The sequence below is a fragment of the Polyodon spathula genome, chromosome 24 (genome assembly GCF_017654505.1).
Source record: "Polyodon spathula isolate WHYD16114869_AA chromosome 24, ASM1765450v1, whole genome shotgun sequence".
NCBI classification, from domain to species: domain Eukaryota; kingdom Metazoa; phylum Chordata; class Actinopteri; order Acipenseriformes; family Polyodontidae; genus Polyodon; species Polyodon spathula.
The window spans coordinates 7875320-7902764 of NC_054557.1; the positions used below are offsets into that span (position 1 = coordinate 7875320).

General features: G+C 38.9%; 1 protein-coding gene across 1 annotated transcript in view; it reads right to left on the minus strand.

Moving 5' to 3' along the window:
* Positions 1-27445, minus strand: part of otud7a (OTU deubiquitinase 7A) — a 114088-nt gene that overhangs the window by 70150 nt on the left and 16493 nt on the right. The window contains exon 2 of the mRNA XM_041226697.1: positions 7840-7964. The gene's annotated coding sequence lies outside the window, so the exon portion shown is untranslated. The remainder of the gene's footprint in view (positions 1-7839; positions 7965-27445) is intronic.

A 27445-nucleotide genomic window follows, 5' to 3' on the forward strand; every position in this document is an offset into this window, starting at 1 on the left:
GGAAATTCCAGCAATGACCTGCACTGGTGTACACAGCTTGGAGCTGCTGGTGATCAGCTGCTTGTGCTGGTTCAGCAGACTTGGTTCTAGTTAAGCTGCCCCAACAAAAAAAAAAAGCCTATTAAAATTCTGTAGTTAATTGTTATTAACACTCCTTACCTGTCTGCTGTACATTGTCTGTGTTTTTGTATATCTCCTGGATGCTAAAGGTTCAAGTTCCCAACTCTTAGCTAGTCACTCATTTTCAGCAGGGTAGATAGAGGACAGAGACCTCCTTTAATTACTATAATATACTATATAATTTGTACTAACCAAGACACGTTTTCTACCTTCTACTGTAGGGGACAAGGAAGCCTGCAACAAATACCGTATTACTTCAAATTAACGCCCCCCTTGAGTTAACGCCTCACTCAGATATCAGCTTTTAAATAGACGCCGCCCTCGAGTAAACGCAGCTCTCAATAAAGAAACGTAACTGTACTTTTTTCTATTCCTGCTCAAAAAATAAATTCAAAAACCTGCAACTCTCGCTATGTACATGTGACGCCTCCAAAGAGACTGCAGCCTCAATCCACCATACAATACAAACTAATGTACACACACCTTAGTAAGCACATTTTATTTTACGGTACAGTCCTGACAGACAACCCAAGATGAACTACTTACAGTACAGCAGTCCTTAAGTTATGTCAGCCAACACAGCAGGGGATAAAACAAGGGCTGTCTGTTTACCTCGTCCTCAGCTTGGATGGTGAAAACTTAAACTCAGAGGAACTTAGAGCTTTTCCGGTCACTCTAAGCGCTATCCAAAAGCTGACCGAAGCTATCTTCTTGTAGGGGGTTTAGTTATTTTGTTTTTTATTCAATTGGAATTTTACTCAGTCCTCTACAAGCAGGTAAATTAAAATGAGAAAAAAAACCGGATAAGATATATTTTAGTTTTAACAGAAATCAAACCGATATTCAGAGGTATTTCTCACTAAGAAAAACAACTGCATCGCACTCAACTACCGTTCACTCTTCTCTTCTTGTCCCGCCCCCTAGCAATCAATACACACTCCTGATTCGCTGGTACAGTTCTCCCCTGACCTCCCAACTCCCACCTAATTGGTCAATAAATGGACTGTATACAATCCCAAAAACTCACAGGAGTATGTGTGATCTGCAGAATGCTGCAGATCGGAGCCTCCAACAGCATCACTTCTAAAATGCCTTAAATCATGTAATTAAATATTGCAGCGTTTGTAAAGCATAGTATTTTTAATAAAGGTCACCCTCATATAATCGCCTCAGTCATTTTGATCAATTTAAAATAAACAGTAATACGGTATTTTGTTTTGCAGATGTAAACAAACAAGCTGTATGCTGAGTCACCAACACCTCCTTTAACAAGTTTAAACTGTTGAATTCATTTACAGGACAGAATGCAAACACACCAGCCAGCCCACGGCAGCAACAAAAGATATCCGAGGTGAGAAAATGTTAAACAAGTGTTCTTTCTGATGCAGTGTTCGTACCAATGTTTTGACTAAATCTAGGTCAACAAGGATCCTAATCTAGCCAACTCTCTCCCCTCTTCCAAATAGTTCTTAACTTTCAAAAATTCTTCTAACTGTACTTCTCATCACCTCTGTAATTGAGAATGTGTTCTATGTTGGTCCTACCGCAGGCCTTGAATAATCATGTTACTCTCTCTCAAACCAATTAAAGCAGACATTGCTTGACAGTGGAGAAATTTAGACAACTCCAACAGCATGTTATTATTAAACTCTCAGAAGGCCTTAGCTTTGAGGGAAATATTTGATATGTTGTTTCCTCCCTAAAAAACTAAAATAAAAAAAAACAAACAACATCTTTTTCTCAGTAATTACAATTTCTTTCAGATACATTTCTTTTAGTAATTAATCCTGATTTTAATTTCTGTACCACTAAATATTTAATGTGTGGTTGATGCAATATAATTCCTAAAATCTTATAGAAGAAGAATGGTTTATTAGTTATGTGACAGGAACAGAGGGGAGGATAGAACAGCACACACCAATATCAGTTAAAACAGGAAAAAGTGTCATAAAAAAATGAACTGTATGTAAAGGAAAACTGAAGAAATAAGAGAAAGAATAAGATAGCACTTTAGGATTCTTTGTGTTATATGATTTTCTTTTTGTCATAATTTGCTTCTGTCTAGTCGCAGTCTGGGTTTAAACACAAGCCTAAATTAATAAGAAAAATAATGCAATAATAATAATAATAATAATAATAATAATAATAATAATAATAATAATAATAAAATAAATTTGGTTTAATTTGGTGCAGATAGTTTTGAAACTTACTGTGAACCTCCCAAAGCTGCTACCCCTACAAGGACACTCATTAAGTCAGGTGGGAACAAATCTAACACATACCAAATGAACGATGGTGCAATTCTGAAGAGAAAATAGAATAAGTGTTAGCTGCTAAGAATCACTACCCTGGCAATACATTTGCATGTCCCATTCTGCACTGAAATCTCTAAGAAATGTGTGTGAAACAACAATTAAACACATACAGTCAAAATAAGACATACATACATGCCAATACATGTTGGTGAAGTTTTTTAATCTGGCAGCAATTTTAAATCTAACAGTATACCTAGACAAACGAATAGTCCTGTCTACTTTATAGATCTTTTAAAGAACCCAAAGCATGTAGGGCATTATTCTTGATGAGCTACAGTACATTATTCAAATTTACAGTACTATAATTCTGTACAGAACCATGTTCATAAGGTTTTATTAACATAAACTTGTTACTTACTGTCACATCCTTATAGCTTAATTTATGGCTGGGTTGATATATTTAGGGAATGTTCAGAGTACATCTTGTGATGACTGCATTACCTTCTTACTACCTTTAATCAAAAGGGAACTTTCAACTATACCAATATTTCTTGCATAGACATTACAGAAAAATGACTGTGCTGAGACTTAAAAAGGTGTTCCCCAGGCTTTCAGAATAACAAAAGCTCGTAATGTATTTTAAGATATGAAACAGATGCATAATACAGTAAGATAATCTAGTTTGGGCTGACGTTCACGCTTGCAAAAGCAGAGATCTTTGTTAAATGGATTGTCATTAATATTTACAGTCCCTCCAGCAGGAAATAGGTTATGACTATGTATCTGTTTGGCAGTATGGTTAGGCTTCTGGCCACACAATAACTCATAGTCAGTGTTCTCAAAATATGCAGTATATGAGAGTCATGCAGGCTGAAGCAGAACTGTGAAAAAAATCACATATTTAGTGCTGTTAGCTGGTTCAGAGCATATTGCTATAGATGAACACTGGGGGACTAACACTCACTAAGAAAACCCTTGTCTGAGCACTGCATCTACATTAAACAAAAACACACTTAATGCTGAAGGTATACCGAGTCACCGAACATAAGTTGCTCATCTTGCTGGTGCTATTCTAGCAGAGGTGACAGGTGTACTGGTGTTTTTAATATCCAACAAGGTCACACTAAGTTACATGCTCTGTAGAAGGTAACTACCATATCTCAACACATCTGTCTGCCCCACATGCACTGAACTGGGTCATTGTTACCTAGATTTGAATATCCTTGACAACTTGTGATAAGTAGTGCCCTTATCAGGCTAAATTGGTTTCCAAGATGTAGCCTGAATTGTTAGCGTGACATACAGTACAAACATACTGGTGCCAGCATTATCTGCATTGCTGGAGAGATTCATCAGGCAGCAGGCAATTCACCAGCCTTTCTTTTTGGAGGTTAAACCCACCACACAATGTAGTGCAATTGGTAGTCTCTGCTCGAGTGAGGTCCAGGACTGAATGGCAAGGTGTGTTTGGGTCAGAATTGAGGTGCGCTGCGAGGGGACGAGGGGAAGCTCTCATGGTACCTGCTAGCAAGGTGCCTACCTGTTTCACACATTACATGAACACTCAATTCACCAGCATCAATGAAAAGAAAAACAAGTAAAATAAATAAAACCTGTTCTGAAAATACTTGAGGAGCTTGACAATCAAAAAAAAACAAACAAAAAAAAAAAAAAAAAAAAAAAAAACACATTGTTTAGGTAAAAAATAAGTTAAATATTAATCCTGAACTAATAGTCTGAAACTGGCTTTATCTCAAATCTTACCTACAGAAAAAAAGCTGCTGTAATCTAAAATGAATATTTGCAAAATGTGACTGATTATCGAGGTGTATGTCGAGTGCTGGTAACACTTTTTTCAAAGTCTACAATGGTGTTTCTAATTTGTCCGATGGTTGGTCCATGTTTGGAGTACAGATTGTATTATGCAAGGTGTACTCTAGATGGCATTACAACATTTCCAAGTAGTATTCTGGGAAGTAGAAACCAGCGCTCTTACTCAGCGAGTGAGGACTCATTGGGGGTTGTACATACGTTTAAACAAACTGAAAAATGTGAGAGGCCCACCAAGAAAGAAACAAAATGCTTAGCTAACCAGGGAACCTGAATTCAGGGAAGAAAAATCTGACTTTAAAACGACACTTCCCTTTTAAAAATCTACTTTAAACCTGCTCCATTTCCTTCTGAGAGCATGAGAAAGCATGAAATCAGCTGATGTACTGCAAAACCAAATGCAAATTGGTGCTTTTTTAAGCACAAGCTTAACATGTGTTGAAAGGCCTTGTGCTGATAAGCCATCTGGTCCAATAATCGTTACCACAAAAGAATAAAAAGACGAGGAAGACAAAGTGAAAGAAACATGCAATGGCTTCCACGGTGCTATGCAATCAGTGATTCAGGTATTCCATGGTGCTATGCAATCAGTGATTCAGGTGTTCCATGGTGCTATGCAATCAGTGATTCAGGTATTCCATGGTGCCATGCAATCAGTGATTCAGGTATTCCATGGTGCCATGCAATCAGTGATTCAGGTACTCCATGGTGCCATGCAATCAGTGATTCAGGTGTTCCATGGTGCCATGCAATCAGTGATTCAAGTATTCCATGGTGCTATGCAATCAGTGATTCGGGTATTCCATGGTGGTATGCAATCAGTGGTTCATGCAAACCTCCGCTTGGGATGGAAACTTTTCCAAGATAGCATAATCATTTGAAATCCTCTAGTGATGCTCAAAGGTGTTCTGGGTACAGTAAGAATCGCTGGTCATGCACAAGTGGTTAAATATTCTACTGAAAGAACAAAAGATTTCAACTTTGGAAAGGAATACACACCAGGTTTTTGGATACAGAAGCACCTGCCAGCTGAGTAGCCTTTATCACGGTCTGTTAGATAATGTCACTGAATGTAACAAGAAGCCTTTACACATTACAGAATACATTCCAGTGATGCGTGTATAACAAATTAATCATGTGAGGGACAGCTCATTTACATGGAGGTGTGAGGAGCATGTCACACCATGTTCTATGTAGGTTGCTGGTGCAGCATTTGTTTCTGCTACTATCACATAAAAAAATGTAACTGTAGCCACTCAAAAACGATAAAACAAATGGAATCTTTGCTATTTATTGGGATTCCAAATCCTGTCATCTTGTAACGGTACAGTACAGTTTGGATAAACAGAAGTCAGAAAGAGTCCATTGACAATATAACAGCAGTTACAGTTAAACTCATGGTAGAAGCACTTAACTTTTATTAATAAAACAGGACCTTCAAAACAAGAATAGACAGTCTCGCTAGTATACAATCCTCATACACTCAATGTGCCCTGTACTTATCTCTTGACTACACACATTTTCACTGTGTTGATATATTTTTAATTTATATCTTAGTGCGCACAAATATCTTCAAAAGCATCACAGGATTGGCCCCAATGCCACTGGCATGCACTATTGTCTTTTTCTTCATAACTTGGACCACAGCTGTTAGTTTTAGATCATAAGTATTCCTATAAACATCATTATCTAAAGTCATTTGCTGTTTACAGTTTCCTTTACAACTTATAAAATCAGAATTTTTATAACACTTAGAAATGGAAACCACATCCTAAACCAAAAAACAAATATCCAGCATTATTATTACTTTCTGTAAATGTGACGAGTAAAACTCTTAGAATCTCAGATATTTATTTTTAATACCCATCTGCAATAAACTTACACCAGCTCTTACATCATTTTCCCACTAGGCTTAAATACGATATTGAGGGCATATCTGAGCTAAACCCTGAACCAACTAATACTAGCTGTGAAAGTCATTTCCCTACCAAATACATCACTTCTGGAGTAACAAAATAAACAACAGCATGGCCCTGGTTTTTATACCTGCAAGGGAGAGATGGTTGTCTCCAGGTATTGTTTAGTAACCTTTTAGTTGTCACACAAATCAGAACATTTATGTTCCTGCAGTGCCAGAGCACTAGCAACAGTGTTTTGAAGAGGAGTTGGTTGCTATCAATTTTCCTCTACAGATGAGTTCTGCTTGCTGCTGTACATATAGGGTTACCACTGCCCTGGCTTTGCTATCCAGCATGCATAAACATGCACGTCACTGTTTAAGACCAACAGGTGAAATCACATAGGGCTACAAAAACAGACTTGGTATTTCAAACCTGGTTCATCATGTATTATGGATGGTGCTGCTCATAAAGTAGAAAGCACTGCTCAACATGAACATTGAATTTGTTAACTTTTAATTCCGATAACACAATTCCTGAATTTGCAGCAATCTGTACAGTGGCAGAGTAGGGGGAGGATGTGGGCAGGACAGAGGCCCTGCACATTAAGAAATGTGTGTTTTATGGCTGCTTATACACAGCTACAGGTCACTGTAATTGTTTAATTAGGTGTGGGGATTGCGTTGAATTGGTTTATTGAAGAGTTGGCCAGGTGGTATTTGAATGACTGATTGTCAGTTACCCTCGGTCACACTAGGGTGACCACCTTTTCAAAATGTAAAAACGGGACACTATTTACATTTTTTTTTAGTGTCTCCCCCAGTAATGGTTAGTTGCAGTGACCCTAACCCTAACCCTAATCCTAAAAAAAGGACAAAGGAATGAATGTTTGGTGTGGGCTGTGTAGGAGAGTATGGAGCGGAGAAGAAGTGAACGAATGAGAAAGGTACCATGATAGCAATGCTTGGGTGCTGTTTCGTTTATTTTGAAGAGTTTTGTGTGTAAGGTTTTGTTCAAACTGTTATTTTGTTCCTTTGTTTTGTTATTTGTTATATGTGAATAAAAGTGTGCAGTAAAGGGCTTAACTGCAGTTACTGTGTCTTAGTTGCTATTTCTGCCACTGGTCAGCCTTGCACAGCAATATATGTTTGCAGAACAACTAAAAAAAACAGTACCTCAAATGACATCATTTACTAACATTTCTAAATGTATTCCATTAATGGTTTCTGTCACTAATTCATAAATAAACACTTCAGATGTCAGGGTTTTTTTTTTCTTTTTCTTTTTTGCATAAATAACGATTTGTGTGAAGAGGATAATTGAACACAAATCTAAAATCCTGGTCCAATCCTTAACTAAAGGTATTATAGGATACCATACTCCTAAGTTGTCACTGCACTTAAGTTAAAAAAAAATATAAAAAACATATTCTCTATCAATCATTTTGCAATGGTTTATTATCTTAAATTCCTATCATCAGTTAACACTAAGCAGTACATTACTTGTAAGTACCATCCAACAGTATGGTACCAAGCAGTAATAAGTGAATAGTGGTAGCACACCAGTAGCCATTTTACTAATGAACTTCATTTGGCAGTTGAGGGTGTAGGTAGCATAACATTACTAACTAAGCAGTTAATGCAGTCCTATTTTTTGCCGAGGCTTGAATCGCTCAGAATTGCTGCTTAGCTAATAACAATAGTACTATATAATATAAAAACATCTTCTTTACTTACCATGAGTGTTAATCTTGAGGACAGCTTTGCCGGTTCTTCACACAGACATAACACAATTCCTTGGTGCTCCCACAATATCAAAATCAAATCCTGCTGCCTGACAAAATCTCTGAAGTATCGCCCAACTAGATAAAGAGAAAAGTTGAAAAAAAACACAAAAAAAAACCCATGTTAAATAGGAAGCTTCTTATTTAAAATGATATTTTTAAATGCTCTATATCAAGCTGATTCAACGTTTGGAACAAATACTTTTACAGGCAAAGCTGTCAATACTCCAGCTTCGATCATTTGTTCAGCCGCTGGAGTGTCAGTTAGTTACTATAATGAAAACAGTAAGACTGAAAAAACATGAAATGTAAGTTTTTACATATACATGCATGCAAGCAGAAACCTTCTTTTTGCATGTATAATATTTCTGTTGTGAAGGGGGCTATATACGTAGCACTTTGTTGTAAACAACAATTAGAGCCAAATGAGGCAAGCAAGGTCAGTACAATATCTACCGATAAATTCACATTTTCAGGCTGTGGTCCAGCGTCCATAAAGCTACAGTGCAGCATCCTACCTTGTTCAGTTTTACATTAAAAACAGAATTACAATGGTGTTCAGAAGTTTGGAAACAACAAATGACTTACAGCAAGACTAGGGGTGAGGCTTGTATTGCCCATTTTCCTAACTCAGACCCCAGCTTACTAGATAGCCTGATGTCTCTGAACAGATACATTGCAGCAGTGGAAGGTTATAAAAAAAGAGCACCAAAATATATTTTTTTCTCTCAAATGGGGTCTTTGTTACAGTAATTTTGCACAAAATATGCAAAACATCTTTTTAAGACCATATTGGGCACAGCAAAGGAAAAGCCTGGGTATGAACCACCAACTACAGCAAAAGCAATCAGAAACAGCTGTTTTAAACATTACCATATTATTTCCATCTTACCATTATCGCAGCCTCATCTTCAAGCAGTTGGCAGTAATTTTATTACTTGATTTCTTCAATTTAGGCATGAGGTTGCTGGCCATGCTAAAGTGGACAGACGATCAACCGTTTTTTGACAGAAAAGAGACTCCATAGAAATATCTGTGTCATGTGGATATTAGTCGGTGATTTTATTGAACAGTTTTAACCTTAAGGTCCAGTAGTAAAGGCTGAATCAATGTTTTACTGGCAATGTGATAATACAGTCTAAGCAAAAACATCATATGAACACCATGTGAGGGAAAAAATTTGCAAAAATGCAAAAACATAAGGCTTATCTGAGGCCTGTTTGATGTAACACTATTTTAAAATATTTTCAAACATCAAGTAATGTAGTGAGAAAATCAATTTTTAATTAGTCTGCTGTGACCAGAATACGCCTCAAGGCCCAAGTAAAAATAACAATGAGAATGCATTCCCTAAGGTAAGCATTTTAAACCCCAGAGAGGTATGCTTATTAAAAAACATGGTAAACCCATGCTAAAGTATGGTATGGTAAATTCACAGCATAACCAAATTTACCGTTGGGAACTTTTATAAGGAGCTCCACTGAGATTTGTTTATAGCACTTTGTTTACAGGTCAGTGGAAATGGAGAACGATCTGAGGATTAACCAAGGTTAGGAAATCAATGATGATATTGCGTTATCCAGAAAATCTGTCAAAGTTAAGTTTCAATTTAGATATTCTCAATACTATCTAGTCTTTTAGATTGACAGCTTTTTCTGGAGTAGGGTGACCACCCACCCCGTCTTGGACAGAACTGTCCTGATACTGGGGGGGGTCAGTGTCCATTTCCCAGAAATCCTCTGCCTGCCAGATTGCCTGGATTCCTCGAGTTACACCTCAAAGAACGTTCAGCACATGCTGTGTGCAGCCTCTCTGTTTCCTGTTGTAAAGGGCACTTCCAACATACTACTAGATAGGGTTAAAGGTGGGGTAAGTAATCACACGTTATTCACACGTTGTTCAGAGAGCCACAGAGAGCTGCAACATGGAGCTCAAGTGTAATCTATGTTCATTTAACTTGGTATATATCAGAGTTGGGCAACATTTCCAGGGCTCTATGAATCTGACAGTGGTGAGAATGAAACTAAATAGGCGAAGTTATGAAGAAAATGTAGGCAGTCCTGAGCTCTACTTCTGGCCAGAGGCTTGAGTCACACAGTCTAAACAGAGTCCTGGCTGGAAGATGTACTGTCCACCACATCCTATTAGGCCCACTGGTGCAGGTGGGAAGAATGTCACAAACAGCACACATTCCATTGCTCAGAGGCACTTGTTATGAATCCAACATCTCAACAACACAGACTACTGTAGGTTTGCCAATGAGGATGACATTTTTTTTCCATTGCAACAAAATGTCATCACCGTGTTTTGGTGCTGTGTTTTTCTTTTTTTTTCAAAATGAGGAAGGAAAATAATAATAAACAAATGACACCGTTCATCGGATTCAGTTAGCATTTTAAAAGACTTAAATGTCAGCTGCCCATATAAACTATGAAATAACAGGTCTGTGTTTTTAAAAAGCTTAGCTATTAAACACACATTGAGATACAGCTCTAGGTTTTAATAAACCAAGTTTTAACAATGCAGCTTACAAGTAGTTCCTGCTAGCAACATACAGAGACATATCTGTAATCTCTCTCTATTCACTTTCACTGGAATTCCAAATTGCTCTTTTTGGATACACAAATGTCACAGCATGTTTTCCAATGATGGTGTAGGGACAGCAGCCTGCCACACTCAGTGACTGATTTGGTTGAAGCAGAACAGAAGCCGCACCTAACTGGACCTTATAAAAATGAAGGACCAGAAACGCTTGTCATACTGTACAATAGCCTGTATAACAGCTAGAACTAGAAGATACACAGTATCAAGGTTACTTAACACAACCACCCCCCTCAACCCTATAAACATCTCGACTACTGTTCTACCTGCAGTGCCAAGGTATTCCCATACCAAGTGTTATTACAATTCAATGAGCAGTTCTCATTGATTGAACTGTATGGGATCGATGGATCAGTAAGCCAATTTGCAACTTTTCTTTCTACTTTTATACCATTTTAGATCAACGGTATCAACTGTACTGTATGCAAGACGAATTATAACAGGTTATTGTTATCTGGGGCTAAAATATCAATTACACTGAAGTGTAAATCTTACCACAGCTTCTCATACAGTTAAACAATGCAGTATGACGTAGGTACTGTGGTACTCACCCACAGAAATAAATACACTCAGACAATGAAATCTTTTAAATCCTTTTTTAAAATGTCAATGTTGAAAACGATGATCACCAAAAATAGTGATTCACCCACCTCCACTTTTTTCCATTAACAAAGTATACTTGTGTTCTATACCAATGCAACCGAACAAGCTACTGCACTTAATGGAATCTAGTCATCTTTTCTATAAAGCTATGCAAGGAAGCAGTGCTGCCCACAGAAGTGTCTGGGTCCAGGACAAGTTTTATTTTATCTCCCTTGATTTTGGAATGTAATTACAAGTAGGAGAATTTCTACCTACCAGAGCAGATACTAGTGGACAACTTTGATGGACAACCCTACAGTTTAGATAAATACAGATATATATGCAAACTACTAAAATGACATACAGAAAGACAGTAAGACAAAGCCTCCATATCCCATATAATGACACATTATACAACTTGTGATGAAAAAGTTCCTTGGTAGGTTTTATCTCTATTGGAAAAGCGGTGATCTAGCTACTGTATATGCAAATCTCTAATATTACAAGTAGGGTCATTGTCAGCGGAAAACTAATGGATAATCCTAAAATGTTTACATTATACTTTAAATAAATGCATACAAAATAAGGGCTGGCTTAGTGTGAACATTGATTGTTTAAAAGTATCTTAATTCATATATTTTGGCTGCTTTAAAAATCATACTTTTTGAGTTCTAGGAAAACAAATTTCTACTCTTTCATCAAATGCAATTAAGACCCTGCCATTATCTGAACAATTTTACAGTTTCTGCCTGAATAAATTGTGTAATACATTTTAAAAGCTGGGAGCAAAACATTTTAATTGAAGGAAATGCCATCAGGAAAAGGGTTTATAAAAACAAAAATAATGATTGAAACTCTTCATGAAATAACCCATTACGTGAGAACAGACCACTATATAATTTGTTGGAGCATTTTAAACTATGATAACTTTGTTAACTTTGTTAACCACAAAAGTTAAGTCTAAATGTAATGTACCAAATTACATAAATACCGCTTGTTCAAAGACAAATTAATTTGGTATTTAATGGGTTAAAAACAGTAGGATATGCACTACATATGTATAACCCCACTGTGGTAGAGTTTCTGTATTAGAGAATCTAGTCGGGAACACTTTTGTCGTTTATGTTTAGCAATTGGCGGTTTCAGAGAAGTGGCCCCCTGGAGACTGCTGGATGAAATTCACCTTATGATGATAACCTTCTGGTCTTCCATGTGTTCACCATTCCATGTCAACCATTATGCTTGCACTGACATAGTTTTAGATCACAGCACACAGACTGCAGGTTTACATTTGCTTTGTTTTTATATTGTCAGTGTCTTCTTGCTGACCGTGAGAGAGATCACTGGCAGAGACTATAGTCCCTGCACAGCTCAGCCTACAGCACAGAAACACTAACGCACTCAAAACATCAAATCAAGTGTAAACACACCTACTGGTTCAAATCCTATTAGCGATAAACTGAATGGTCAGCAACTAGCAGCCCACCAACACAGTGTGTGAGGACACTATGGGACATGCCATCTGTTTCATTTTCTAGAAAGTAAGGGCTTTTTATATAAATCGGAAATAATAAGTCACTTGATTTCGGCCTGCCAGATTCTCAGTAACATCCATGCAAATTAAAAGAGCATCCTTATCTTTCCCCAGCATGCAATAATGTGAACTAACCTGAAAGCGATATCAACAGACAACACACGCAACCCAAATAGTAGATAACCGTAACCTACATCCACAGTATGTAAATATAAAACTGTAAAGTATGTATTTCTGCAGACAGGTACCTCACAATATCTCCATATTCTGATATGCTCAATAACGTGGTTAAACAAAGACACATGCACTGGCTCCTACGCTGTGTACTGGGGATATGCTTTATTCCTTATTGTCCTGAATTATATGTAACAGTACAGAGGCGGCACGGGAACAAACTGGTGTCCATTCACTCATCAAGCAAGCCTCTTAACTGTTACTACTCAGCTAACCAGCAGGGGGCCATGCAGCACACAGCACTGAAGCTTAGCTAACAATAGGGACTATTGTCTTAATTGTATTTTTCAAAACACTTCTTGAACCAGCATGCTACTGAAACACAGGTAATCCTGTTACCAATGGCAACAAAACTGCAAAAACAACATAACTACTTCCATGTGAAGAGAAACAGATTGACCATCCATCTGTGAATTTCATGGTATTCCACCATCAGCTTGTGCTCCCCAGTTAAAAAGAGGTCATGCAGGTTTCGTTCCGACAGAGAACAGACTGACATTCAGGCAGCCAAACACATTCCAAAGCATTTTCCTCATCAGCTGATGCCAGATCCACCTGATAGCTCAGGACTCAATTTCTCTATCAAGGATGCAGAGCTGAGTGCAGTGATGACCCCCGGGCTCAGGCTTTTCAGTTAAATACATTGAAGAGAAAACAGAAAGACATGCTGCCTGAACACAATTAATATAAAAAATGGCCAGTTGATTTCCCAGAAACTCATTCCAAGTGAGCTTTTCGTTTTCCTGCTGTCTACTCTGTCTGGCACCACAGTGGTACAAAGATAATGTTAAAGAAATACTGTCAAAGTGCTGGCAATATACAATGCTCTTATATAGCAGAATGAATGTGGCAGACAGCTTCAAACAATGTGGAAAATGCTAAACATAAAATATGTTATTAAGTGATAAAAGGACTATGAGACTGGGAATAATGGAGTTATTCCATTTTATGACCCGACTCTGTTTTTTTTTTTAACATACAAAAGGGTCTTAAGGTCCTGTTCCCAGGAAAATAAAACATTACAGGGTAAAATTTAAAGATCTAAGCAGTGGTGGATCTAAACACTGCTGTCTTTGAAATATATCCAAATCCTGCTGGTGTTTTCACAAGTTCTGCAGTGTAACTGCAGCGAGACCAACCAGCTGATCTTAACTCAGATAGTTTAAAAGTGAGCATCTGCTGTGTGTGTATAAATGACAGTGCACTGCAGAAAAGGCTGTTCTACATTGTGTGCATACAAGCCTGGACAGACTCGAGACTGATGGGTCAGCTCGCTTCTCTCATCTTCTGGTCTGTCAGCCAGGGAAACAGACCTCTGAAAATGACACGTCACCACCTAGTTCTGACAATGCACAGTGCCATCACAGTAATGTCAAGTCTTAGAGTTCCTCCTGCGAGACCGGAGGATACGAGTGCACATGGGTGAAGAAGTGAGCAGGTGGCGGATTCAGCAGAACAGTCTCCCACAAGGATCTGTTCTCGCACCCACTCTCTTCAATGTGTATGTCTCTGACCTTCCTCGTATAAGATCTAGCAAGTTCATGTATGCGGACGACATCTGCTGTGCCACTCAAGCCCAAGCTTTCGAAGAACTGGAAGAGCATCTCAACATCGATATGGCAATATTATCCGACTACTGCAAAAAGTGGCGACTCCAACCAAGCATCACAAAAACTGTATCAGCAGTTTTTCATCTGCACAATGCAAGTGCTTCACGGGAACTGAATGTAATCCTAGATGGTAAACGGATTAAGTGAGATCACAGCCCAATTTACCTCGGTGTTACCCTGGATCGTTCACTGACATTCCATGACCACCTGATAAAGACATCCGCGAAAGTCCGCGCACGAAACAACTTGCTGAGTATGTTGGCCGGCATATCATGGGGAGCACGAACACCGGTCCTCCGGTCCACAGCCCTTGCTCTCTGCTACTCAACAGCTGAGTACTGTGCCCCAGTCTGGTGTGGCAGTTCGCATGCGAAGAAAATTGACACTCAGCTGAACTCTGCAATGTGGACCATCTCCGGCACTTTTCACTCAACTCCGGTCCAGTGGCTACCGGTGCTGAGCAACATCACACCTCCACACATTCGGCGCAAGGAAGCAGTGGTCAAAATCCAGGATAACCCGGCACTACTACTGCATGACTTTATCCTCTATCCACCAAAGGTGCGTCTGGAATCTAGACGTCCAGTCTGGCTGTCACTTCCTGACCCTGATTGGTCATCAACAACCCAGTGGCAAGAGGAGTGGTTCCAGAGTGACAATCTCAACCAATTCCTCATTGCCGACCCAACAGACCGCCCGCCCGGCTTTGACCTGCCACGCCAAGATTGGACTTTACTCAATCGCTATCGTACTGGTCACGGTCGGTGTGCAGAGTGTCTTTATGACTGGGGCCTCGTAGACAGCCCACTCTGCTCATGTGGGCAGAAACAGACAATGCTTCATGTTGTGGAGGACTGCCTGCTAACAAGTTTCCCGGGTGGACTCCGTGCTTTACACACAGCTGTTGATTCAGCAGTTGCTTGGCTGCGCAAGAACAGCACACGCTAAGAAGAAGATTAGGAACACAAACACTGCTTTGATTTTGTTATCCTCTTTTACCATATACCTTACACAAACCTTACACAAAAATATGAGTTTATTTGATGGCCATGGTAGAAGCCTGAAGTCTCTGTCATGCTCCTCAAACCAGCATGGATCATCATCTTGGAAGAAGCTAATGCCACCAGGGTACATCTGCAGGATTGATCCTGATCTGCAACAGTGCTTAAGTAAACTACAGCATTTGTTCTGTGTTTCAGGGCAAGGTATACTAGGAGAACATGCACCACAGCAGGGCAATGTCAAATACAATCAAAAGTCCTAAAAAAAGTGACTAGACAGTCAATATCCACTCTATCTCAGTCCGGGAATATTCTTACCTCCCAGGGGATAAGAAAAGAGCAAAAATGTTTTCATGCTAGATATCCCTACAACATATAACCACAGAAAGATGAGTGAGGGCAGTGGGGCAGCTTCATTATCCAGGGGAAATGCTACACTTTCTGACAAACAAACAGAAAAGCTGTTATGGTTTGCATGCCTGCTGACAGTTAAATATATATTTGCACTTCAAAAAGAATGAGCGCATCCCGAGTTGTATGATCTGCATCAGAAGATGAAGATTATACCAGATTTAAAGACCGCATTCCACATTCTAATGCCCGACAAATGCCAAGCACAAATGGAACCCAGGTTGATCTCGACAGCTGTGCAGCACTCAGAAGGATGCCAGATAGTTCATTACAAGAAACATCTGGGATGTGCCAGGGCAGATGCTAATGCAAAGCCCTGTAGTTTTTTTTACAAAAGGGTGCCCAATACAGAAAGACAGTATAGCAATGCTATACATAAAGGGGACTCACAAATACAGAGTTTGCTTCACTTAAACAGAAAATTTCCCTCAGGATCCCAGACTCCCACAGATTTTGTACGTCTAAACCATTAAGTTTCTTCCTGACAGTGAAATAACAGTATGTTCCCAAATGATTACAGTACAATAAGTAGCTTCTCGTCATTTTCAATAGCATTTCTACATTTCCTTTAATATTGCATGGTGTTAGCTACCCTTTTAAGTGGTTCTGTTGCTCTAAAATTAAGTTCTTGTCATTTTTTTTCCTTTATATCAGCCTTTACCCAACTTTGACCTTCCAGAGAAGTTGGGACTGAACAACCTTCCTAATCCCATTCAAAATCTTACTGTTCAACTCTGCCAGACTGCCTACTCTAGACTTACATAGACAGGGAGAGAGTAGAGTTCAAAGGGTGCATTATCAGTTGATCCGAATGGAATGAGAAAGGTAACTCAGGTAAAGGCTGATGGAGAAGAAATGAGTACTCAGTATAGGAACCCAGGCCCTCTGCAGGATTGCAAACACGATGAATAGTAAGAGCAATGGAAGAGCAATTACAATAACATCTGAAACTGCTTTCTATTTAAATAGGACATTACAGTCACATCTGCATTCAATAACAGAAGTCTATTTTGACCACTATGATGAAAGTCTGTGTAAAACATTTCCAATGTTAAATAAAAGACCACTATCAGATGGTCCCTTGAGGGGTTGTTGCGCCCGGGTTGAACGTAGAACAGAATCAACTCTGGAGAAGTGTTATTTGTATAGCGTGGAATTATAATACAAATATGGCAATATAATATAATATAATTAACTATAATATTAGAGGCAAATGGTGTATTCTATGCTTATTATTTACTTTTAGAACATCATATGTACTAGTTTGTACCTTGCAGCAAGGCAATATTGCTTTTGTAATGTTCTTGGAGATAAGAATTTTTCAGAAAGTGTAGAACGCAACCAGCAGGGCACAATTCACATACAGGCAGTTTTCTTATTTGTGGGCACTTTAGCTACCACTAAAATGTGGTTAGTCTTACTTTGTCAATCCTACATTGCAGCACGAGGTAATCAGAAAGCAGAGGTTCATCAATCTAGTGTTAAGTACCAATACAGCAGACTGCTCGCTCGTCCTAATGCGAGAGTAAGTGGAATCCATGGATACCGTTTAGTTTCAACGTGTCATAAAATGCAAATGAGTATCGCTCCGAAACATGCAGCCATCCATGCACAGCAATTCCTACAGCCGTTTGTTTTGGCCCTGACAAAAATCACTGTGACACTTTGAGGCTTTATCTCCAGTGAGGAAAAGCAAAGGGTTCTGAATCTTTAATGCACACACACACACACACGTTTATGTGCTAATGAAGCTATATTATAAGCAAAAAATACAGTCATTTAATTTTTCTTTTTAATTTTAGTTATTTTACCCTGTTTCCTCCCCAATTTAGAATGTCCAATACCCTCAGCGCAGAATTCTCCACAGCAGCTCGGGAGAACTGAAGGCTGTGTGCATTCCAAATGGCCCCTTTCTGGAGAAGCAGTCCCTGCTGATTGGTCTCCCTAACCCACAGGAACACAGCCAGGATGTGTACCTGAGCACCCCTGACAGCCCATCTACTGTGCCATTACAAGGTCAGGCATTTCCACTGCTTTGTTAAAACAGACTTCTTTTCATTTGCCCACTGTCAGGGGCCTTAAGCATTAAAACAAACCCCACACACTCTATTTATCTAGAGACATGTGGTGAATTACAGAATTTGAATTCAAAATGAACTGCACAGAAAGAACATTGGCAAGCTTCCATGGCTCTATACATAGGAGTAGCTTTATTTTCCCAACTGCTGAAATCCCATTGTTAATATTTATGTTAGGATCAAGATAAAAGTCATCAGATTAATGCCGTCCTAGCTGCTGTTTAACCAATAATAATTGATTAAGGATAGTTAAGCAAGAACTATACCTTTGCATAAAATGCCTCAGTATTAGTCACACTAAAAATTGTGTATTGTGTTCAAATCAAATCGACACCTACAAAGAACACCATTATAGTAGCAGTAATTCATACAAGACAGATGCTGCCAGTCCTACTAAGAGATTGCGGTCACATACCGAACTGTATAGTGCAATGAATGCCTCAATTCAAGAGAACACATCAGGACATCAATAACTGCTCAATGTCAAAAGTAAGCCCATTTTCTGTTCCATTCCTCACTGCTTAGACAGTCTCCTTTGAAACTTTAAACACACATCCTCAATTTATGCAAAACTGACGTAGCCCACTCAGCTCCTGATCTTTAATGATCTGTAACATGGTGCATTTGGAAAATAAGATGCCACCTCATATAGTCTTAACAAAAAAAGTAATCTTCCCTTGTCAGACAGTATTCTTGGAAATAAAGGTTGACCGACTGAACAAGTTGCGAGCTTTAATGTAAAAGAGCAGTACATAATACTGCAACTTGGCTGGAAGCAACAGAAGATCATAAAGATCAGGAAAAGCGATGGTATGGTTGTCACCCTGCAGCATGCTGCATTCACACTGACCCCCACTGACATGTGATGCCAGTGCCTGAAATGAAACAAGGGCTTGGCTACTATTTGGTCCCGTTTCCAATTTTGTCTTCTGTTCCTGCTTTATACAGCTCTGCAGCGCATTTTTCCCTGGATATAACTGTAAACTGGTGGAGTCAACTTCCCTGTAATCACTTATCAGGTCAACACAATGAAAATCATGCCCGTACTGAACATCTCAGGTTTAGCAGCAACCCTACACCTCATGCATGCTTAGCCTTTTTGTTTTATTCAGAAACTGTAACAGTAGGACATAACACTAATATTGGTTGATTGCTTAATTTCACATCAACAAGTCTGAAGCACAGTTGTGCAGTTAGATGTTACAGTATGCTAGAACATGCACATGCTTTAAAATGCACTTCAATACAACATGCTTGAACGCTCTGGTTATTTTGTGAAACCTGAGGCACTTTCCAAAACGGAGCTCCGTAAGAATGCAGTCAATTAAACTAATAGGAAAACAAACACAACAGTTCAAAACCTGCTGAAGGTGATCTAACAATAACCTAATGTGTGTAATACATGACACAAGCTGAGTGCTCCCTGCAACTCACCAGCATCAGCATTCCTTGGGCGAAAAAAAAGACAGGCAGGAAGCACATTTGATTTGGTATTTATGGGTCGTTCCATGCCAAATCAGAGGTTCCAGAGACACCATCTCAAAAGGTGACGTTACGATCAAGGCTTGTCAAGCAGTCCATCGTACTATAATCCAGAGAAATGACCAGCTGCATCACTAGTTTCCAAGTTGCATTATTTTTAGGGATATGGATTTTTTCACTGAACCTGTGTAAATGTCTACATGTGGAAAAAGGCAGGTTTACATTGTGAGAACATGGTGAACAGTCTTAAACAAGGGACACTAAATTTAACAATGGGGTACGAGGATTCTGCATAAAACGTCTTGGGAATCTCACTATTCTACAGTACAACTGACACATACGCTCTAGTCTGAATTTGAAATGTGTTTACTTGCAAACAATAATGTCATACTTAACTTTATAAAAATCATAATGATGTTCATCAGATTTAGATATGCAGTTCTCACAAAGTAATAAAAGAAATGACCTAAATATGTACAAGTCTCTATAACCCAATGTGACATTTAAACCCCCGCTAGGTCAGACATGCAGAAAATCTTTATGCACAGGTCAAACAGGGTTGTAAAAATAGTCTTGCTGAACCTAAATGCAAAAGTGTACCCAACCATTTCCTTTCATGCCAAAAGCAACAGTGCCAGCTGTCAAACCATATGCTGGACTATTACTATAAGTGCTACTACAGTATATAGATGAACTGATCTTTATTGTTACTACATAACAGGGTCTCCCTTAACAAGCACAATACACTGCAATATTCTCTAAGCATCTAGTACAAACTGTAGTTACAAAACTGTATTTTTTACAATAACTAATTTTACTGAATGGGCATCACTTGGTTTAGTTTTATTGCAAACCTATTCCTGTGTTTCCAGAGTAGCCTCCTTAATATCAGATCCTAAATAGGTTATTCATTTGTATCTGCTGTGATCAGGTGTGGCACGATTCACAGTGAGAGTGAATACAATTTACAGTCTGGTGATGACAAACCCACAAGCGTGCACGCACACACACAAACCTGGTTCTTAAAACAAAAAGGTTAGACATTTGTAATACTGTGACATTCCTCTAAAATGTTATCAACAGAACACCATTTGGAAAAAAAAAATACAATGGCAATACACTTTTTGATATACAGTATTTTGTTTTACATTCTGAGCCATGCTGTCATTTACAACCTCCTAGTGTTGTCTGACAAAATCCTATACCCTAAATTGAATAGCACGGTAAGACACTTTTCAGTGTCAGAACCTGGTATCTATTCATGGTTAGGGGATTTTAGAGAACAGCATCTCATGAATTTGAGAAGAGGCCATACAGACCCATTACTTCACGTGCAGCCGAAATAGCATGCTGTAATGCAGCTACTGCAGTAACTACAGTACAAAGCTACTTCAAATCTATCACTAGCCAGTTTTTATTCTGCATAGCCCTTATAAAAGTTTACCACAGTCAATTTGCATGGTCACCTTGCAGTTTTCCCAAGCTTTTCCGATGGTTGTACTATGGATTAACCATAGTTTAATATTGTTTACCATGTTTATTAATATGCTTTTACGATACTTCTCCGGGTTACCTATGCTTTACTACACTTCGCTCTGCTTTTCCTATGGTAAACGTTTGTATGAGACGTGTACAGTGCATGCCATTCTCTCTGAGATTCACATTGTTTTGTGTTCAGCTCACAGTCTTCCTTCAGTAATAAATGGAGGGATATTTTCCTTGACATGGCTGGTTAAACCCTGAAGGTGATTCAAGACACGATGATTGACAGGTGTGCAAGCCCGTCCAGAGAAAGCTGACACGTCCCAGAAGCAACGTTCTTTGGTTGCATAACTCAATTTAGCACAGATGCACATTTACAAATATGGGAGGGGTTCAGCTAAACAGCTTCCAACAGAAAGATGCAATGCAAACCAATAGAAAATAGCACAAATGGATCCTGTCAGTCACAGTCACTTTCTGTGGTACACAGCAAGGGCCTGTGCTATCAGAGATTGGAAATATAAAGTGCAATTATACCCTTTAGAACGGTGGAACGGCGCACAAGAAGCAATGGGTGTTGGTGGGTTAGCAGTTAGAGCAATGTCTGGAGATCGGAAGATGAAACTGTGCTTACATTAACCTGGACCTGATCGGCATCCCAACAGCCTGACTTGGTTTAATATAGAGATTTTATGAGCTTCTACCAACTCTATACATTCATACCTTGAAGCTGGCCACATATGCTTTTAAAATGTTGTATCTACAGTATCTAGTTAACATAAATCCAGTTTATCTAGTTAATGGTAAACCCAGTATTTGTATTTAATGTAAAAAAAAAAAAAAATAAAAATGAGAAAAACAGTGTGTAGTAAAAAAGGTGGTCTACTTTGTGTTTATTTTTGCTTACACTGTCAGGTGTCACTTATAACTGGATACATCTTACAGGATGAGGTTGAACTTGAATACAGTCTCTTATGCTGATGATGAAGAGTCGTTTTGAAGAATACAAGTGTCTGTCTAAATTCCCTCAATAATATTCCCTTTTTGAAACCCAAACCTGGGACATTGCCTGCAGGGGCATGAATAAGTTACATGGTCTGAAACTGGTCAATGTTGATTTTGTATTGCACCTTTTATGACTACATATATAACTGTATAATGTAAACATACTGTACTTCAACAAGGGATAACACAAGGGTAACGTGCTGGCTTTCATTGGACAGGACCCCAATTTATAAAAATGAATGCATAGTTCCATTTCCCAAATATACCAATAAGGCATTCAATTGAAAGCCTGTTTAAACAAATGCCTGTTAATCTAAAAAAGAAAAAAAAAATGGAACAGACAAATTCAGTTACTGTTTTTTTCATGGTTGCTTTCATGCAAGGGTTATGTTTTTGTGTACATTGAAAGAAGGGCAAAGACCACAATAGCAACTTTGTAGCAATGGAGCAGCACTGTGGTGTGTTAATTGTGTCTCAAATAAATACTGCATGACTTACTGTGGCAGTGTGCTCTGCCCTGGTTTGTATTTTGTATTATGTGTTGTGTGTGATGTTGGGGTTTAGATGTTGGTGCACGGGATATAAATTGATCTGTGTAGCACAAGTGGTTTAAAATATATAAATTGTATTTAGACACAAGGATGGCACAATCACTTCACATGCAGATTAAAAGGGGTATTTGTACGCGAGCACAGGGAAGTGCACAAATTAGTTCACGTGCAGATGTACCGAGATTTCAAATTGTATGATTGATTAGCAATCAAGTCTCTGTACACCTGCATATACGATACTTGTTTGTTTCGACTCACCGTGTTTGTTTGTCTATTCGTCCACTGTTTCTTTAGTGATAGTCTGTTTTATTTGTCTATTTATTTTGGCCTCAAGTGTCATGTGCTGTTTTTGTTTGAAACCTTTTATTTTGTTCATTATTGAACTGTGCAATAGCGCAATTCACATTTCACCTTGCAGTACTATGTGTTTCTTCCGGCTTTGAAGTCACCACAACAGCCTGCTTGTCACACTTACCAACAGTCTATTTTAAACAATTTGTTAAAGTCACACAACAAAAAGGCTCCCTAGGCGCAATATGACATTTTTGTGATGTTTCACTTATGAAAAAATATTACTTCTGCAAAACCAGTTCTCCCTTGAAGTAAAAGTAAATGTACCCTGGGAAAAGTACATCTTTCTTTCAGATACAAAATTGAGTATTAAAAAAAAAAAAGTTTTTCGTCAAAGAGTGCAGAAAGGCTATTAAAGTGAAGTGAACAGCCAAGTTTGGACAGTCAAAAACCTTTTATAAGAGGTTCACCTGATGAAAGCATGTGTGGTGTGTAGGGTGAGTGATACAGTAAGGGGAGTGCAGGTTTGTGTCCTGGTCGCATGAAGTCGCTGTTCTTTGCTGGGGATTAGGGAAGCAAAACCAGAAGGGACCGTTTCTCCTCATCACACTGCAGTGGACACTACCAGCCAGGCGTCTAATGAGCTCAGGCAGACACCTGCTTTGTCCGCCAGAGGCTGGTAGTTTGCTCGCGAGTTCCTGGGTGTAACAGAGGAAACTGGCTTGGCTGTGGGATCAGAGGACGCCCACTGAACCTTCAGTTCTTGTGAACCAAGTGGAGAATTGCTGCAGTAAATAAACAAAATTGGCCATTCTATATTGGGTAGAAAATCAGGGGTAAAAGAAAAAGAGACAGGTCTGGTCTTGAGTACAAACTAGCTTGATCATGTCTGGTTGAGTCAGGTCATTTGTTTGTATGTGGAACAGAAACATTTAATACATTTTGACTAAATCGCTCTCTGGCACACCAGCCATTAAACTATACTTGCCTTCAGCTAGCAGTAAATTGGGATATCCAACTAGCGATGCTGAATGTTATTAACTGAAATCAGAGCACACCAAGCTGCTGGCCAGCAAAAATTTGGCAGATCAGCTAAAAAATGTCATCACCTCACTTACAAACCACAGCCTTTAAAGATTGCTAACCAGGGCTTTCAAATATATTGCTTGGCAGACTATTGTGGAAGATTTATTAGCCTGGCTTATTTGTTGTTTTCTTACTTTAAGAGACACACAGATCAAGTACTGTACCACTCTGTATTTACTCATGTACTTAAATAATACTTCCCGTATTGTGGGTATCAGAAAGAAGCAGACACATCAATAAATATGCATTAATGTTTTAAAAAAACAACACAAGCACTCACAGACCAGTGATAATGTTGCTAGTGTCAGGACATAAATTGATTCTAAGGCCTTATTTTATCCAATGTATCTTTCAGTAAGTCTGTTGATATTAAAGAATGTTTTACCACATGGGTTTTGGATGCCTCTGACCCCTGCAACCTACAGCAGAGTACTGCCTGCCAGACCACAGGCCAAACATAAGAGCTCTGTGTGTGGTATTAATTTACCTCTTGTTGCTGGCCCGTGCGGAGGAACAATTGTACAGCAGCAGCAGTGAGCTTCAATGAAGCGATAGCAATCCTGTCACACTGTAAGTACATTTTGAGAAGATGGTTCAGAACTAATTCTACATAACAAGGGTACAGTCTTCTCAAATCAGAGGCAGCTAGTGGGCTGAGCTTTGACAATCACGCAACATCAGTGCCTAGTCTGCTGACAGATACATCGTGAAATTCAGTAGGTAGGAGGACAGCTCAGATGTTTAGAAGTCAGAGGTCTCTCATACAGCTCAGAGAGTTGCATACACTAGAGACTATGAAGTACAGCTCCTGCACTTCCCTCACACATGTGATGCTAGTGAAATGAAAACAACACCGGAAGCATCCTCTGGTCAAAGCTTCTCAGCACCTCGAGGGTGATAGGACAGCGAGAGTGACGCTAAGGGTGTAAATGTAACAAGCCCCAAGAACCACTTCAGGAGCAGTCAGAGAGCGACAAGTATTAGGCTGCCTTCCCTGTCACACAGCCTTCAAGCGTGTTCTGTTCTTTCACAGTGCCGTCTGACATCTTGAATAGAAGTCAGTGAGCATCATAAGTTGTATCCTTTCATACATCCTTTAGCAATGCGCCCTCAGAAAACACATTTAAAATGACAAGTATAGAAAAGACATCAATACCAAGGGTGCACTTCCCCTATGTATATAAATAAATGAAATACACAGATCCTGATTACCTTAAGTAAGGAAGTCCAAGATTAATGCTAGCCATGGTCAACTAATTCAGGTCTTCTAATGCCGGCTTACTTGTTACAGCAGTACTTGTGCCACATACAGTGGGGTACACTCCCCTAGGCATATTAGGGTTAACTCAGTCTTACACTTCCATTCACCATGTAGATTTCACATGCACACTTTTGAAAGAAGCACATTGTACCGTATTATATTTTGTACTACCTTAAAAATACTCTGTCACATCCACACTTAGTGTAAATGAGCCTGGAATTATGCAGCGTTGTGTCTAAGATCCCCAACTGTACTTTACTTCACATGTACAAAAGTTCTGAGGCAAACAATGAATTTAATGTATTTATATAACCTATTCTCACAGATGAGAAAGCCAAGTTAAGTTCACATCACTTTAAAAACAGAAAGACATTTTTTTGAAGTTAACATTCTCTCAGATGTTTAGAGCTGATGTCATCCATTTGCCAACTAGTGCAGTGCTACCCTGTTATAACACAACCTGTTGTAGTGCAATTATTCCCGCTCCCATTTCCCCCGTAATGCAATTTGAGTCGCAAACGTTGGGTGAACGTTCCAGTATGAAGCATGGCAGATAGTAAAAAAAGAAAAGCTTTCTCTTTTAAAATGAAACTCAATGCAGTGGACAGAGTAAGAAAAGGTGAAACTCAAGCAGCAGTTTCAAAAGATACAGATTCAAAAGACAGGTCTCCAGTTCATCTCAATCACTGTCTTTATGTAATACATCAAGGAAGAACAAAAACCAAGAGAATATTGTATCCACAGTTTGACACCCTATCTATCATCAGATGCATGAGTGTGTAGATCTCTACTGATTCATAAGTAGAATGGAGATCAAACAATCATACAGTTGTAGCAATACCCTAGTTTTCACATAACATGTGGTCTTGTATAGTCACAGTTGTTGCTTTGCCCATATTTAACTTATATATTTATATTTAACTTGTAATATAACAGTGACTCTCAATACATTTGAAATTCCTGGTGCACATGAACATAGTAATTTTTGTCTCCAGATATAACAAAGCAAATACTGTACTGTATAGTACAAATATTGGTCACTGCATTAACACATATGTATATATATATTTGTATGTGTGGACCTTGGTCAGCAATATCAAGTCTAGTCTGCAACTAAATCTACTCTGCTTATGAAACATCTCACCAGCAAAGCTATTAAAACGCTGGCTCACAACTTGATCGTTTCAAACAACGGCAGATCCTGTCTGACTGGCTGAGCCAGCATACTAAACTCTACATTACGTTCACTTCACAGCATTCAGAGGACGGCCCCAGGCTCGTTCTCAACTCAGCCCAGAGAGATCATGTTAGGGCTGTACAGTGGCTGACTTCAAACATATAAAATTCAATGTACGGTTTTGGCACAATCTAGCCACTGTCGCCTCTTGTAAACACACTAAGATCTCCTGCTCCAGCGTGCTTCTATCTCTGCTCAGTCAAGGCTTGTCTATTGTGTATCCCACTTTCCCAAATCCCATCATTTTAGTGATGCAGCCTATTGTGCATTTCCCTCGTTCAATTCTTGAAGCAGGTGCGCTTGAAGTGATCAGCCAGGGACTGAAAACACATTTGTTCATTCCTTGCTTGGCCGGCTCTGTGATTGATTGACTGACTGATTGATTGGTTGAAGTGCTGTTAAATGAGCAGGCAAACCGGTGAGTTGTGTTCAGTTCTATGCAGCTCCTAAAAAGTGAGATTGCATTTAGTGAACTAATATGGAGAGCATGTTGGTTTAATAAAGTTAACAGGAGAAAGAAAGAAAAAGCACAGGAAACCTAAAAAGTCAAAAAATCAGCCACACGAATACAGAATGTAGTTATATATATATATATATATATACACACACACTAAAATGGTTTCCTACTGTTACTACCCTGTTTATCTAAATAGGCTACATTCTAAATTATTTATTCTGGTTCTATAGCTCTACCCAGGACAGATGCTAAATTTCTTGATGTAGAACACAGATTTTAAAATGTCAGCACATTCACTCTTCTCTTGAGTAATGAAGTGAATATGCTTATGCTTAGAAAGGTGTGCTCCGCTCAACTCAGGTTCTACCTAGTTATTGTTACAGAACCAATACATACCACTATCCACTAAACATGTTTTTATTTTAAAATGGAACTACAAAGATCAGGGAGGTGATATGTAAAATACCCAGTCTGTTCACAACAGAGAACTATTCACAGGCATCTTTACTTCAGAATATTGACCGATGCTTAGTTCAGCCTCTTTAGAAATATCAGGAAATGACACTAGTCAGCATTAAACGTGGACAGCATTTCCACTTACCATCAGTATATGTAAAACCCTTAATTCCTACCAAACTTGATCAACTTAGCACTGC